Source organism: Hyperolius riggenbachi, chromosome 2, assembly GCF_040937935.1.
Source record: "Hyperolius riggenbachi isolate aHypRig1 chromosome 2, aHypRig1.pri, whole genome shotgun sequence".
Lineage (NCBI taxonomy): Eukaryota > Metazoa > Chordata > Amphibia > Anura > Hyperoliidae > Hyperolius > Hyperolius riggenbachi.
The window spans coordinates 362747336-362762355 of NC_090647.1; the positions used below are offsets into that span (position 1 = coordinate 362747336).

The 15020-nt window shown below is 43.5% G+C and overlaps 1 protein-coding gene across 1 annotated transcript in view; it reads left to right on the forward strand.

Moving 5' to 3' along the window:
• The window catches only part of LOC137545077 (synaptotagmin-6-like), a 480981-nt gene that overhangs the window by 303211 nt on the left and 162750 nt on the right, over positions 1–15020 (forward strand). The window lies entirely within an intron of this gene.

Sequence of the window (15020 nt, forward strand, 5' to 3'; positions counted from 1 at the left end):
AATCCTTTAGGCTTCTTACACACTAAGACGTTGCGTTAGGTGCTACGTTAAGGTCGCATAACGTGCACCTAACGCAACGCATGGTGATGGTGGCAGAGGACGTTAGCAAAGAGCCGCGTTAAGCGGCTCTTTGATGTGTCCGTGATGTGTACTATAGTACGCATGCACTGGTGGAGACCACGTGAGCGGAACACTCCGCATCACGTGGTCCCACCAGTGACATCAGTACAGTGCAGTGAATATTAATTAGCCATGTGGCTAATCACTGCGCCTGTGCAAAGCCGCTCTAACACCGTAGCATGCTGCACTTTAGATTGACGTGCAGCCTTACAATGTAACGCAACGTGGGCACTGTGAACAGGCCATTGCAGTTACATTGCTGTGCGTTGGGGAGCGTTACAGGCTGCACTAACGTGCACCTGTAACGTCTCACTGTGAAAGCAGCCTTAGAGCAGAGAGGAAATTCTGAGTTTAGTTCCACTTTATAGAAACTGCAAAGAGCATATAGCAGCTGTTACATTGCTCACCGTAGTTTTGCTTTGATTAGGATGTTTATGCTATATAAGTTAACAGATGACTGCTCACTTTCTGTCTCCAATAAAACAAGTATGAGCAAATACTAAGTAATGATAGATGATGTAATATTATAGCAAAGCAAACAGCTCTGTCAGTTAGCTCTCATTATTTTGAAGAAGAGGTCCCATTAAAAATCATGCTGAAACCTTGCTGAATTTAACTCCATTTTCATGTCAATGCTCAACGATTTTATTGTAAAGTGCAAGAAACAAACTAATGACTCAATCCACCTGACAGGCAGCATATGTGCTGCACTGATATCCTAATAAGAAAATCAACCTAACTGGAAAACTCACACTTTTTTTTTAAATAACATTACTGGAAAAAGAAACAAAACAGCTAGACTTTCCTCTCACCTAAACCAGATACATAGTTAATTTACATAAAGTCTGGAGAAAAGCCAATTTCTGTGTTTACCATGGCTGTGCGGTAATCAAGCTATCAAAACATAACATCTCCGAGCAATACAAACAATGATTTCATTTTGTTATTATGACAAGACGCAGTAATTATTATTTGCCAGTTCAAAATAGTCTGTTGCAGAAACACTGACTCGTGTTTGGGAACATTTTTTTTTATTTAGTTCTAAGCTGAAAAAGCTCATTCACAAATGGTAAATTGTTTTATAAATGCAGACATGTGAGGGATGTAAGCTAGACAAATAAGTGGGAAATGCAGCCATATGTGATCTCCAAAGGTCTAACGGCCACCACTATTTTAAATAGATTGAATGTTAGATTCAACAAAAACACTGAGGTATATATTCACTAAAAATTGGTAAAACTTTCAAGTGCAGATAGCACAGGTAAGGTTTACAAGGCATTACATAAAGCACAACTTGAGTTACATGCACAACAAGTATGTTTCTTATATAATGCACATTACACGTTTGATTAGGAGGACCCTATGTGTGTTGTCTGTACACATACGTTTTACCAATTTTTAATGAATGAACCCTATTGAATTTATTGAAAATCCATCAAAAATCAAGGCCATCCTGATTGATACTCAAGCATTTTACCAATTGATCATTGATCAAAAAAATCCAATTTTTAGCAGATCGAAGGGAAGAGGAGCAGGCAGATACCAAGCTTGATCAGTGTTCCTCTTGCTTTGAACTGTGTTTTTTTTTCACTCTGCTGAGCATCCACGTGTCTCTGCACATTCACACCTGTCCCTGGTTTTGTGGCCACAGTTGGAGGCATGCAAACATCTGTGTGCTGCCACTTTGATTGCTGCATTTGTGTGATAGTGTGCACAAAGCCAGCTTGCATGCCTAAGTGATCTATCTGTAAAAGCCTCCTCCTGGAGACAGCTGATGCTGTGTGTTCTGGTTGGCCTTATATTTTGCCTAGCTTCTTGCTTAATTATCTGACTTGACTTTGTGACTTGGACTGTTTGGACTACGTTTGACTGTGCCTTCTGATTGCTGCCTACCTTGACCTTAGCCTGGATGTCTACTTTGTCTAATTGTTACCAGCCCTAACCTGTTGCCTGTAATATCGCTTATGTTTATCAGTCATCTGCCCTTACTTTCGGCCTTGCTTTCTGTGAACCCTGCTCTATTGAAATTTTAACTTGGACAAAGAGCAAATGCTTTGCTGTTCCAAGGTCACCAGGCTAACATTGCAACCCAGTAAAAATGACACTAGTGGACCTTAAAATCTGCCGTCGCTTTCCTCAAAAACACAGCTAAAGTCCTAGTTATTGTTCGGAAATTAGTTGACTATGGTGCAGTGCACTGAATGTCTCAAGCCTTTCTACTACAAATAAGCTTCCTCTCTGTTCTTAGAAATGTTAAAGCATAAAATTATTTTGCCTTTCCCATAATGACTTCAACAGTACAAGACTGACAGTTTCTTGTTACAATTCTCAAGTCCAATTCTTCATGGATCTGTGGGTGGGCAATAAACAAAAACAATGAAGGTTTCCTTTGAGCTTAAGATATATTCATAGCCTAAGTCCAATTCCATTATGCATTTTCCTGCTTTCAGTAATATACCATAAACTTTTTTTTTCAAATGCTGATTCTCAGCATTGTGTGAAAATTCAGAAATGATTGTTAGTTTTTTGCTTTCTCATCAATAGTTTAATTTGGTGCATTTCTTGACTGAACTGCCTTTACTGGCTTGTCTTTTGATGATGTGGGTTTTGGAGGACAGCTCACTGTATATGTCCAGCCTCTTGCATTATTATTATTATTATGAACAATAATAATAATAATAATAATAGAACTTTTGAGGTGATAGGCTTCATATAAATGACTTTATGCACTGTTCTCACACTTTCATTCAGCTTTTAATGATTGTTCTGCTGATGTAACCTGTGACTTGAAGGGGTTCTCTGGGGGGGAGGGGGGGGAGGAGGGGTTGAAAATAAAATCTGACACTTACCTAGGGCTTCTATCAGCCCCCTGTAGCTGTGCTGACATGTACGCCCCTGCAGCAAGGCAGTGGCCTATTGTAAGGCTTGGTGGTGTATTCTCCACAGTCAGCATGCAACGCATGAGCTGGCGTGGAGGAGGTACACACACTAGCACCAGGAAACAGGCTATCCCTAGTATAGTGGAGGGGAGGACTGACTCCAATAGGAGATTGTGGCGCACAGAGCTGGTGCAGATCTGACAGCCACAAACAATGCTTTCGATATAACGTCTCAGCGCAAAGTAGCGCTGAGCGCACAAATCAGAACTGAGGAGATCAGAACAGGTAGACAGAATGAACGCTTGCTAGCTAGCGGCTACTTAGCGACAGCAAGCGTCCAAAACCAGACAGACTGGAATGAGGCAGCCAATGCGTTGCGGCGATGGCGTGCCTCACAAAGACAGGACAGGATAGTCAGAAAATAGCAGGATCGAGATAGATGAACGTAACACAGATAAATATACAATAAGTATGTTTTCCTAGCGTATTACAATTACAGCTATCAAAGAAACTATTTGTAACGTCTGACTAACATATGTATATATCGGCAATGAACCGACATATGACATAAGCAGGAACGCTGACTAGGACTGGAGTAATACAGGGAACAGGACTCAGAAGGATTCGTTATCTCTTCGCAGAGATGAACGCAATCCACAAACAGTAACAGAACAGGATTCAGAAGGATTCGTTATCTCTTCGCAGAGATGAACGCAATCCACAAACGGTAACAGGACAGGATTCAGAAGGATTCGTTATCTCTTCGCAGAGATGAACGCAATCCACAAACAGAACCAGAAGCAGTTTAACTACCTCAGCACGGGTGGTCACGGTACGCGCAACCTACCAAAACGTGCTGGAAAGCTGACTAACTGCACACAGGATATAAACAGTTCGTGTACGTATACATCAGCGACACTGATGTATTAACGTAACACAAATACAAGGAAAATAATAAACGTGCTGGTATGCATATATATTGGCAATGAACCAATATATGATGCAAAGACCAGCAAAGTATCTTTATAACAAGAAACACGATCGGGGGCTAAAGCGACAGCAAGACTGGCTTACACTGAAGCTATGAAAACCCAAGGAAACCCTGCAGGAAGCAGATCTTTATACTGAGGTCATCCAATGGGAGCAGACATGCAGATTCCCACACAGGTGAATGATAATCAGTCACAAGCTGACAGCAGGGAAAGACAGACAAAGCTATGCAACTTGCATGGAAATAGATCAGAACTGCCTGAGCTGCAGCACTACTACTTCCAGTAATAGCTGCTGCAGCAGCGATCATTACAGTACCCCCGCCTTTAAAAGCGGATTCCAGACGCTTTTCAAAACCGAAATTCCCAACAAAACAGTCTGACTGATAATTCATGATGACCGGGACAGCCCGGCAAGACCGAATTCCAGAATCAGTCCCCACAAGACTGGACCCATCAGAACCAGAACCTACAGAACCACGCCCATCAGTACCACAAGCCCCAGTGTGACACCCATCAGAACCATGATTTCCAGAAGAAAGCCCTCCGAAATTCCCTGAGCGATACCCACCGCCTTCCAGGAACCGTTCAGAAACGCCAAAGCCTTTGCAATGCCCACCGGTACTGTCTTTACCAACACAAAACCCACTGTTGAACCAGTCCAAGGTACCAGGACAGGTTTTCTCAGAGACCTCCCAGAACACCTTGAAGCTCCAAAGAGATCCCCATATGTCAGAACGCCCCTTAGGCTCACATGGAGAACTATCAAGAACCCCTATGGAACCTAGGGCAATTCCCGAGTCAGGGCCACAAGGACAAACATCAATATCAGGGCTTTCAGGGACCAGAACCATCTCTGGGCATGCAGGCAGACTGGCAACATCAGAACGTGTTCCCACTAAGGAAGCATCAGAGCACGCTAACACCTTAGACACACTTGGGCATTCTGGCACACAAAGAACATCTGGGCACACCGGCACAAGAGAAACCTCTGGGCATGTCAAGGAACTGTGAGCCTCAGGGTCAGCCAAGACAGGACCAAAACCAGGACTGGCCAAAAAAAAATCATCATGACTAAACTTCGCAACCACTGGACTTTTACACGAGAATGCTGGATCAGACTTAGATGTCGCTGATTCCAGCAAAGTCAGTAACAAATCAGATTCAGGGGCACCAACAAAACAGGACAAATCTTCTGATGTATGCACTGAACCAGATAGGGACTCCACAACTACCTCTGGACTGGACAGAGACTCATTTAATACACTGGATTGGAGCTCATGAGGCGCTGCAGAACAAGTCAGTATTGCAGCAGCCCCCACTGGACTAGGCAAAACTGAGGAATTCCCTGGACAGGAAGGGGACTCTGGAACCTCTGCCACAGCGGCCAGAGAACTAGAATCTTTCAGGATACAGGGCTGGGTTTCAGGAACACTCATCGGACCGGACTGAAATTCTGAGATTTCTATTATTTTGACCAGAGAATCAGAATTATCCATGTTACAGGGCAAGACTTCTGAAACATTCAGAGGACAGGGCTGGAGTTCCTCGGCTGTTACAACACTGGAGAGGGACTCAACAACATTGGTTAAATCAGACTGTGTACAGGGCAAGGTATCTGACACACTTGCTGACGAGGACAATATTTCAATGGCTTCTGCTTTGCTGGGCAGAAATTCATCAAGTTTTATTAGAGCAGACTGTAATTCCAAAACAGCTGCTAGACAAGTGAATATTACTGCAACACCAACTGAGGTAAGCAGTGCTTCAGCCTCCTCTGCTAGAGGGTTTAAAGTATCCAAAATACTGGGTGAAGCATAAGACTCTGCGACCACAGCTTCACTGGACAGGATCACTGAACAGTCCATATTGCAGGGCAAAACCATGGAAGCACCTGCTGGACAGCATAATGATTCTGTGACCTGAGTTTCATTGGAGAGATCTACTGCACAATTCATGGTACAGGGCACATTTATTGGAAAATTTTCTAAACAAGGTAATAATTCTGCGATTTCAGGTTCACATAGCAGATGCTCTGAGCTATTCACGAAACTAGAGCGAGGTGTAGAAACAGGAAGATCAAGACACAATGTTTGCGCATCTGCTGGATCAGACAGGAGTTGAACTTTATTAACACAGGTAATTTCTGCAGAAGTGTTTGCAGAGACAGACAAGATTTTTCTGGTGTCTGTTTCACTAAACAAAGAGTCATGAGTACTGGCTAGGCTGGACTCGGAAGTCAGCAGGACCTCTGGATTCTCTGCTGAGAAATTTGCGCAGGGCAAGGTTAAGAATGTATCAGTGGCTTCTGTTTTACTGGGAAGTAACACTGAGTTATCCATGGTACAGGGTGGAATTGCAGGAACTTCAATTTCACACAAAAAGAGCTCCGAATCACCTGCTGAATCAGCCAAAGGTGCTGAAGCAGGCGGGTCAGAACGCCAAATTTGCGAATTCGGAGTCACAAAAAAATCATCCAAAATCAGTTCCCACACATCAATCAATGGAGCCACAAAGTCATACTCACACACACCAGTTTTTATTAGGTTATAGGCAGACTTAATGCATGCATTCAATACCAATTCACCTTTTGCACTGTAAAATTGACAAAATGAACTTGAATCATTCTTCCATTCATTGACCAGAGCTTCCATCTCTCCTTTCTCAAATGGAGGATTCCAAGCATACTTAACAGGCAGATCATGGTTTGCAGATATGATTGTGGCAGGCACATGTATAGGGTTAATTAGCAGGTGATTGGCAGATTCCTTATTCTTAAGAATCACCAATACCTGTAGCAAGTGTTGAACTGTAGTGTATGCAAACTTCCCTTGGTTCACAAATAAGTTGATTTGTTCAATACTCTGTAATATCTCATCATAATCATACTCAGATAATTCTTTTAAACAAAAATCTTTATTTTCCCTAGCCAGGGAGGAAAGTTCATTAGTAGTTTCATAAGTCCATTTAACTCCCCTGAAAGACAATTGCATTTCATTATCTGTTAATGGCAGAATCTCATTATAGGTCTCAGTCGCTAAGGATAACGATTCTGCAGATTGGACACGTTTCTTAGAACGTTTGCGTTTTGCCTTTGACCTTGCGGTTTTTGGTGATTTATTCAAAGCTGCAGGAAAATTATCAGTAACACTTTCTGCTTGCTGCTCATTCTTGCAAGCAATTGAAGGAGCAGCTGATTGGCCTGCTGCCAGGAGTTCATTAAGAGTAAAAAGGCAATGGATCTATGCGCAACCAGTTATGGATCACAAACGCTAGAAATTCCAGTGGTCTCTCTTTCAAATCGGAATGATTGAGAACATCAAATGCCCACTGGAATAATTCCCCTTTAAACAAAATATAACTTAGTTGGAGTGCCCAGGTTGAAACAGGAGTCGCTTGGAGATCAGGATTGGTCAGGAACCTGGCACATTCAGAGAAAAACTCATTTTCTGTTTCAGAGCTAAGTTCTTCAAATTTCTTAAAGGAACAGGAACCATAATTAACAGTGTCATACTTTCTGGGAATCCCCCCCACAATGGAGATTGGTAATGGGGTTTTCATAATGTAAGGCTTGGTGGTGTATTCTCCACAGTCAGCATGCAACGCATGAGCTGGCGTGGAGGAGGTACACACACTAGCACCAGGAAACAGGCTATCCCTAGTATAGTGGAGGGGAGGACTGACTCCAATAGGAGATTGTGGCGCACAGAGCTGGTGCAGATCTGACAGCCACAAACAATGCTTTCGATATAACGTCTCAGCGCAAAGTAGCGCTGAGCGCACAAATCAGAACTGAGGAGATCAGGACAGGTAGACAGAATGAACGCTTGCTAGCTAGCGGCTACTTAGCGACAGCAAGCGTCCAAAACCAGACAGACTGGAATGAGGCAGCCAATGCGTTGCGGCGATGGCGTGCCTCACAAAGACAGGACAGGATAGTCAGAAAATAGCAGGATCGAGATAGATGAACGTAACACAGATAAATATACAATAAGTATGTTTTCCTAGCGTATTACAATTACAGCTATCAAAGAAACTATTTGTAACGTCTGACTAACATATGTATATATCGGCAATGAACCGACATATGACATAAGCAGGAACGCTGACTAGGACTGGAGTAATACAGGGAACAGGACTCAGAAGGATTCGCTATCTCTTCGCAGAGATGAACGCAATCCACAAACGGTAACAGAACAGGATTCAGAAGGATTCGTTATCTCTTCGCAGAGATGAACGCAATCCACAAACAGTAACAGAACAGGATTCAGAAGGATTCGTTATCTCTTCGCAGAGATGAACGCAATCCACAAACGGTAACAGGACAGGATTCAGAAGGATTCGTTATCTCTTCGCAGAGATGAACGCAATCCACAAACAGAACCAGAAGCAGGGTAACTACCTCAGCACGGGTGGTCACGGTACGCGCAACCTACCAAAACGTGCTGGAAAGCTGACTAACTGCACACAGGATATAAACAGTTCGTGTACGTATACATCAGCGACACTGATGTATTAACGTAACACAAATACAAGGAAAATAATAAACGTGCTGGTATGCATATATATTGGCAATGAACCAATATATGATGCAAAGACCAGCAAAGTATCTTTATAACAAGAAACACGATCGGGGGCTAAAGCGACAGCAAGACTGGCTTACACTGAAGCTATGAAAACCCAAGGAAACCCTGCAGGAAGCAGATCTTTATACTGAGGTCATCCAATGGGAGCAGACATGCAGATTCCCACACAGGTGAATGATAATCAGTCACAAGCTGACAGCAGGGAAAGACAGACAAAGCTATGCAACTTGCATGGAAATAGATCAGAACTGCCTGAGCTGTAGCACTACTACTTCCAGTAATAGCTGCTGCAGCAGCGATCATTACACCTATTAAGTGAAAAATGGCCTGGTCTTTAGGGGGGTTTAACACTGCGGTCCTCAAGTGGTTAAGTAAACGAGCTTAATACAAGCTTGAAGATGGTGCCGGAACTGCCGGATTTCTTCTCTTCACATTTCTGCTGCTGTTCCTGGGGACAGAGGAATGCCGACCTATTTGCCCACTTTGCACTTGGATGGTTGGGTGCTGCCTACTATCCGGTTGTCCTACTGCTCAACTGTACTGCAGTCCATTCCACCCTGAATCCTGCCCACATCTTACAGCCGCTGAAAGGGAGGCAAAATGGTTTGCTGCAGGACAGAATGATCATCCCTCCCTCCCAGCTGTTCAAAGTCTGAAGCAGACAGGTTTGGTGTGCAGTATGTTGTGGCGGAAGGTTGTCTTGGAATGAGAACATGCTAGAGCTAAATCTATCGATCTCCCCCCCATACCTCATTCCCCCTCCAACCCACTCTTTCCTCTTTATCCCTCATTCCCTCCCCCAACCCTCTCTCTCCTCCTTATCCCTCATCCCCCCCCCCCAAGCCCTTTCTTTCCTCCTTTTCCCTCACTCCTTACCCCCATCCTTCTGCTTTCTCCTCTTCCTTTATGCCCTCATCTTTCCTCATCCCCTGGCCCTCTCTTTCCTTTGTATCCCTCATCCCTTTATTTCCTCCTTATCCCCCCCCCGCCCTCTCTTTCCTCTTTATCCCTCACTCCCTCCCCATCTCTCTTGTTACTCCTTATCCCTCACTCCTTCCCTATCCCTCTCTTTCCTCCTTATTCTTCACTCACTCCCCCATTCCCCTTTTTCCTCCTTATCCCTCATCCCCCAGCCCTCTCTTTCCTCATGCCTCACTGCCTCCCCCCCATCCCTCTCTTTCTTCCTTATCCCTTACCCACTTCCCCATGCCTCTCTTTCCTCCTTTTTCTTCACTCTCTTTCCTATCCTTGTTCTCCATCTCACCCCTCCCCCATCATCTCTATTTATACTTTACTTTAACTTTGAAACACTCAATTGTAATTGTTAGCCCACCTTAACAAACTGTGGGGTTTCCGGGGGGGGGGGGCTGTTACAGTGGTTGCCATAGGTACTATCTTATTTAGGTTAGAGTTAGGCATCATGGGAGGGAGGTTTAATCATTAGGCATCAGTTATGTAGCTGACACTGTCTGTCTCGAGAAACCTGGTGAATTCCCGAGACTAGTTGAAGAACCTGTTTGTAACTTCATTTGACATAAGCTAATGTGTTGAAGTTTCTGATGTGAATATTTCACTTTCTTCTGATTTGCCAATAAAAACAAATTGTTAAAAATTGGTAATGGTTGAGCGAGGATTCATGTGAGAATAGGGTTAGGTTAAGAGATAATAAAATACCAGTACAATCTACCAATATTTTACTATTGGAATTGCCATTGTGTACAATACACAATATTACAATATTTAGTTATTATACTGTAGTTATTATAATATTTATAATAGTAATTTTACCAATATTCTACTAGGGGCTCGTAATGAATAGCGGAGATGCCGCTGCATGGGCAAGCGGCATGACGGCTATCTCCACGTCCCAGCCGGCGGCTTCTGCCGCGCAGCAACGTGATGCTGGTTTGCCTGGTCCTTCTAGTGCACACAGATGGAGAGCTACGCGCGCGCGCACCAGGCGACAGGACCTTTATGCTAGTGGAAGGGGAGTCAGCTGATCAGGCCGATCAGCTGACTCCAGCTAAGCTCCGGATTGGCTGAGTGACTGGGGCGGCGCTGTGAAGCGCTTTTGGTATATATAGGACTTGCCTGTCAGTTGCAAGTTGTCTGCTGTTGCGAACATTTACGTGTGAGTGCCTCAGACCTGAGTCAGATCCCACAGTGTGTTAGAACCAGCCGGAGCTGGGAATTCACACTGAGTCAGATTCCGTTGATAGCTTTAAAGTACTATTGCTTGCTACTGTTTATGTGTTAGACTAGTTCCCAGGTGTTGAGACCAAGGACCTCACACCTAAGACTAGGAGATTGCTACATTGTTACTGTTTATGTGTTAGACTAGTTCCCAGGTGTTGAGACCAAGGACCTCACACCTAAGACTAGGAGATTGCTACATGGCTACTGGTTATCTGTTAGACTAGATCCCAGGTGTTGAGACCAAGGACCTCACACCTAAGACTAGGACTGTGATACGTTACTATTACCTGTTATGATCTTTGGCTTTCCTGACTACTCTCCTGTTCTCTGATTCGGTACTTCCACCCATCTGATTATCTGTTGCCAACGTTGCCTGTACCTGGATACCGAATCAGTCTTCCGCCTCTGTACTTTATCTGTCCGTGTGTTGCCGACCTGGCTTGTCTGACCTTTCTGGCTGTCACCTAGCCCTTGGGTGATCAGCCTTACTGTACATCTGTGACACTTGCTCTTCAGGTGTTTACTAGCTGCAAGATCAGGCCTATGGTCACCGGCTCCTCTGGAGACCATCTTGCAGCACAGTCAGTGGGTCTCTACCTCTCTAAGGTCCACTGGCTGCAGTACAGTCTGATTCCCTGCCTCTCAGGGAATCATTGGCTGCAGTACAGTCTGATTCCCTGCTCCTCAGGGAATCCCTAGCTGCAGACCAATCCTCATCACATTACTCCAGTCAGTGATCCCTGCTCCTCAGGTATTCACTGGCTGCAGTACAGTCTGATTTCCTGCTCCTCAGGCAATCCTCGGCTGCAGGTCTATCTGAATCACTCAGTCCATTACATATCGTTACCTGGCAGCACAGTCAGTGGACTCTGCCCCTCAGAGGTCCACTGGCTGCAGTGCAGTCTGATTCTCTGCTCCTCAGGGAATCCTGGGCTGCAGTAGTGTCTGTATCTCCCACTTCTCGGGAGGTAACCTCTCCGATTACTGCTGCACCAAACACTATACCACATTGGGTGTCCTGTGTCTAGCTATACTAGTATTGTTGGTGATTCTGCAGATTACCACATAATCAAGTATAGCATCTGTATTATTGGTGATACTGGAGATCACCAATGATCAGAAAAATCTGTGTTGCTGACACCAATCATTACAGGGTTATTTCTGGTGCCCATTTTGCATGTACGTAGGTTTGCATACAATAATTCAAGAAAATAAACTCCTTTTGCCAAGTCATGCATTAATGGCTTACCATAATCAATGAATTTATGTAAGCACAATGGAATCCTATTGTCTATATAGGCCAGTGATGGCTAACCTTGGCACTCCAGCTGTGACCAAACTGCAAATCCCATCATGCCTCCGCCTCCCCGAGTTATGCTTAGAGCTGTCAGAGCATTGCAATGCCTCATGGGACTTGTAGTTCCACCATAGCTGGAGTGCCAAGGTTAGCCATCACTGATATAGGCCATAAAGGACTGCAACCAGTTTTTCTGTCCTTGCATTAACCATTATCTGTATATGCTTTGTGTGATTATGGTTTTTCAAGTAAACTATTACAAGAGATGTAGGCATGCTCTAAGTAAATTGATACAACATTTTTCAGCCAATAACATTACCTTTATATAATCAGTTTGTATGGGGTACATTTTGCATATATACGCTTTTTGCAGTGCCTAAAATAAGCCCACACAAATGTACGGTCTAGAACTTCAACTATGTACAGTATTAAAGTGGAGGTTAGTTATTTGCTGATAGTGTAAAATGTAATGTGTGCTTCATGCACATCACACTTGTCTAGGCTGTAGGGCAGAAGGCAGGCCCTTTCTTTAATGGCTTCTATATGCCAGTGTGGATTGTACATATTTGTGTATGAGTAATGAGTGGGGCTAAGCTAATGGATCGTCTGCACTAAATGATATTGAAGAGCAGATGTGCCGGATCATAACTTCTATGCTAATCATTGCAGCTGCATTGGATATGGGTCTGGCCTGCAAGATATGTTGTGTTCTATTTGGTTTAAACTCATTTCATTATCTTCATTTTCATGCCATCTGCTTCTGAAAACTTCAGATTTTTTTCTGATTAAATCTGGGTAACATAAGGTTACAAACTGTGCCGATTTCAATGCTGCCCTTTCTGTAATTCATTACTGACCCGGATACAAAATATTACAAGCTAAACGTTGGTAATACAGCGTGCTTTGTGTAGGCTGAAGACCACGTATCACATATAATTAAACAGCACAACTAGCAGAACAGTTAGGCAGGGCTAGGCAGAACATTTATTGGGAAGATTACAGCTGAACTCTTAGGAAAACAATTCATGCAGGTGTGTTTTACCCATACACCCCTCCAACTACATCATTGTTATGAGGTTTAATCAAAGTGTCTTGAATAATTTCTTTATTTTAATCTTGGTCTCATTGTCATATCATTGTTTATTATGTTATACATGGGAAAGGGACTATGGTGGCATTGTACAGGTTTAGTGGTGTAGTGCCTCATTACTCAATATATGCCTTGTACATGAGCACATGTCAGACTGCTACAGCACATGTGCACATTAGATTTTTACATTACTTGTGCACATGTCAGACTGCTGCAGTACATGTGCACGTCAGATTGCTACATTACTTGTGCACGTGTCAGACTGCTACAGTACATGTGCACGGGTCAGGCTGCTACAGTACTTGTGCACGGGTCAGGCTGCTACAGTACTTGTGCACATGTCAGACTGCTACAATACGTGTGCATGTCAGACTGCTACAGTACATGTGCAAGTGTCAGGCTGCTACAGTACGTGTGTATATGTCAGCCGGCTGCTACAGTACTTGTGCACAGGTCTGACTGCTACAGTACTTGTGCACATGTCAGACTGCTACAATACGTGTGCATGTCAGATTGCTACAGTACTTGTGCACACGTCAGACTGCTACAGTACATTGCAAGTGTCAGGCTGCTACAGTACTTGTGCACATGTCAGACTGCTACAATACGTGTGCATGTCAGACTGCTACAGTACATGTGCAAGTGTCAGGCTGCTACAGTACTTGTGTATATGTCAGCCGGCTGCTATAGTACTTGTGCATGGGTCTGACTGCTACAGTACTTGTGCACATGTCAGACTGCTACAATACGTCTGCATGTCAGATTGCTACAGTACTTGTGCACACGTCAGACTGCTACAGTACATGTGCAAGTGTCAGGCTGCTACAGTACTTGTGTACATGTCAGACGGCTGCTAAAGTACTTGTGCACGTATCAGGCTGCTTTAATACTTGTTCACGTGTCAGGCTGCTACAGTACTGTGCACTTGTCAGGCCATACACGGTACAATTAAAACATTTGGTTTTCCAGTTTATTCAACCAAAACAATCGAATCGAATAGAAGCTGAAAATAATCTTTTTTTTTTTTATAAAAGATATTTTGATAAAGATATTTTCGTTAACAATCTGATTGGACATGTTGGAAAAATCAAACAAAATGAACTCCTCCAAGCAGACACAAGAAAAAGCTGATGTTATATCAACAAAATTGTATAACATACTCCAGGGGATGAACTCAACGCATTTCGCAGGAAAGACCCTGCTTCATCGGGCAATAAGTAGGAGCACATACTGTGGGTCAGAGAATGTAGGCTCAGTAAGACATGCATAACAATATTCTCATATCACACATTTAGCAGTTGTAACCAGAATGGTGTATATAGAGACTGCTCTATACAATATTGGTGGCTTGGTTAAATTAGAAGGCTAAAAAAAATGGTTATGGGGAAAAATGTGGTGGGGGGGGGCAAACCCGGGGGACTGGGGTGGGGATTTGTTTGGGGGGGATGGGAGGGGGAAGAAAGACCCGAAGGGGTTTTAGGGAGGGCAACAAATACATAAGTACAAGCTGACAATAACAAATATGGGAGAGGTAAATAATAGAGACATGTTGAATAAGGTATAAGTACAAACTAATAAACTAGCAAACTAACAAATTGACAACAGAAGGTGTATAGATCTAAGGAAGGACATGTGGGGACTTACCAATGTAGGTCTGGGTATGAGCCAAGAGCCTCAGTGAAAGTCTCATAACGAGAGGACGCTTATATACACTTGTGAGGGGTCAATTATCCAAAGGGTATTTTGTACACACGGTACAATAAAAACATTCGATTTTTCCAGTTTATTCGACCAAAAGGATCAAATCGAATGGAATTGAAAATAATATTTTGTTGATCAAGAAAAACAAACACATATCCTGTA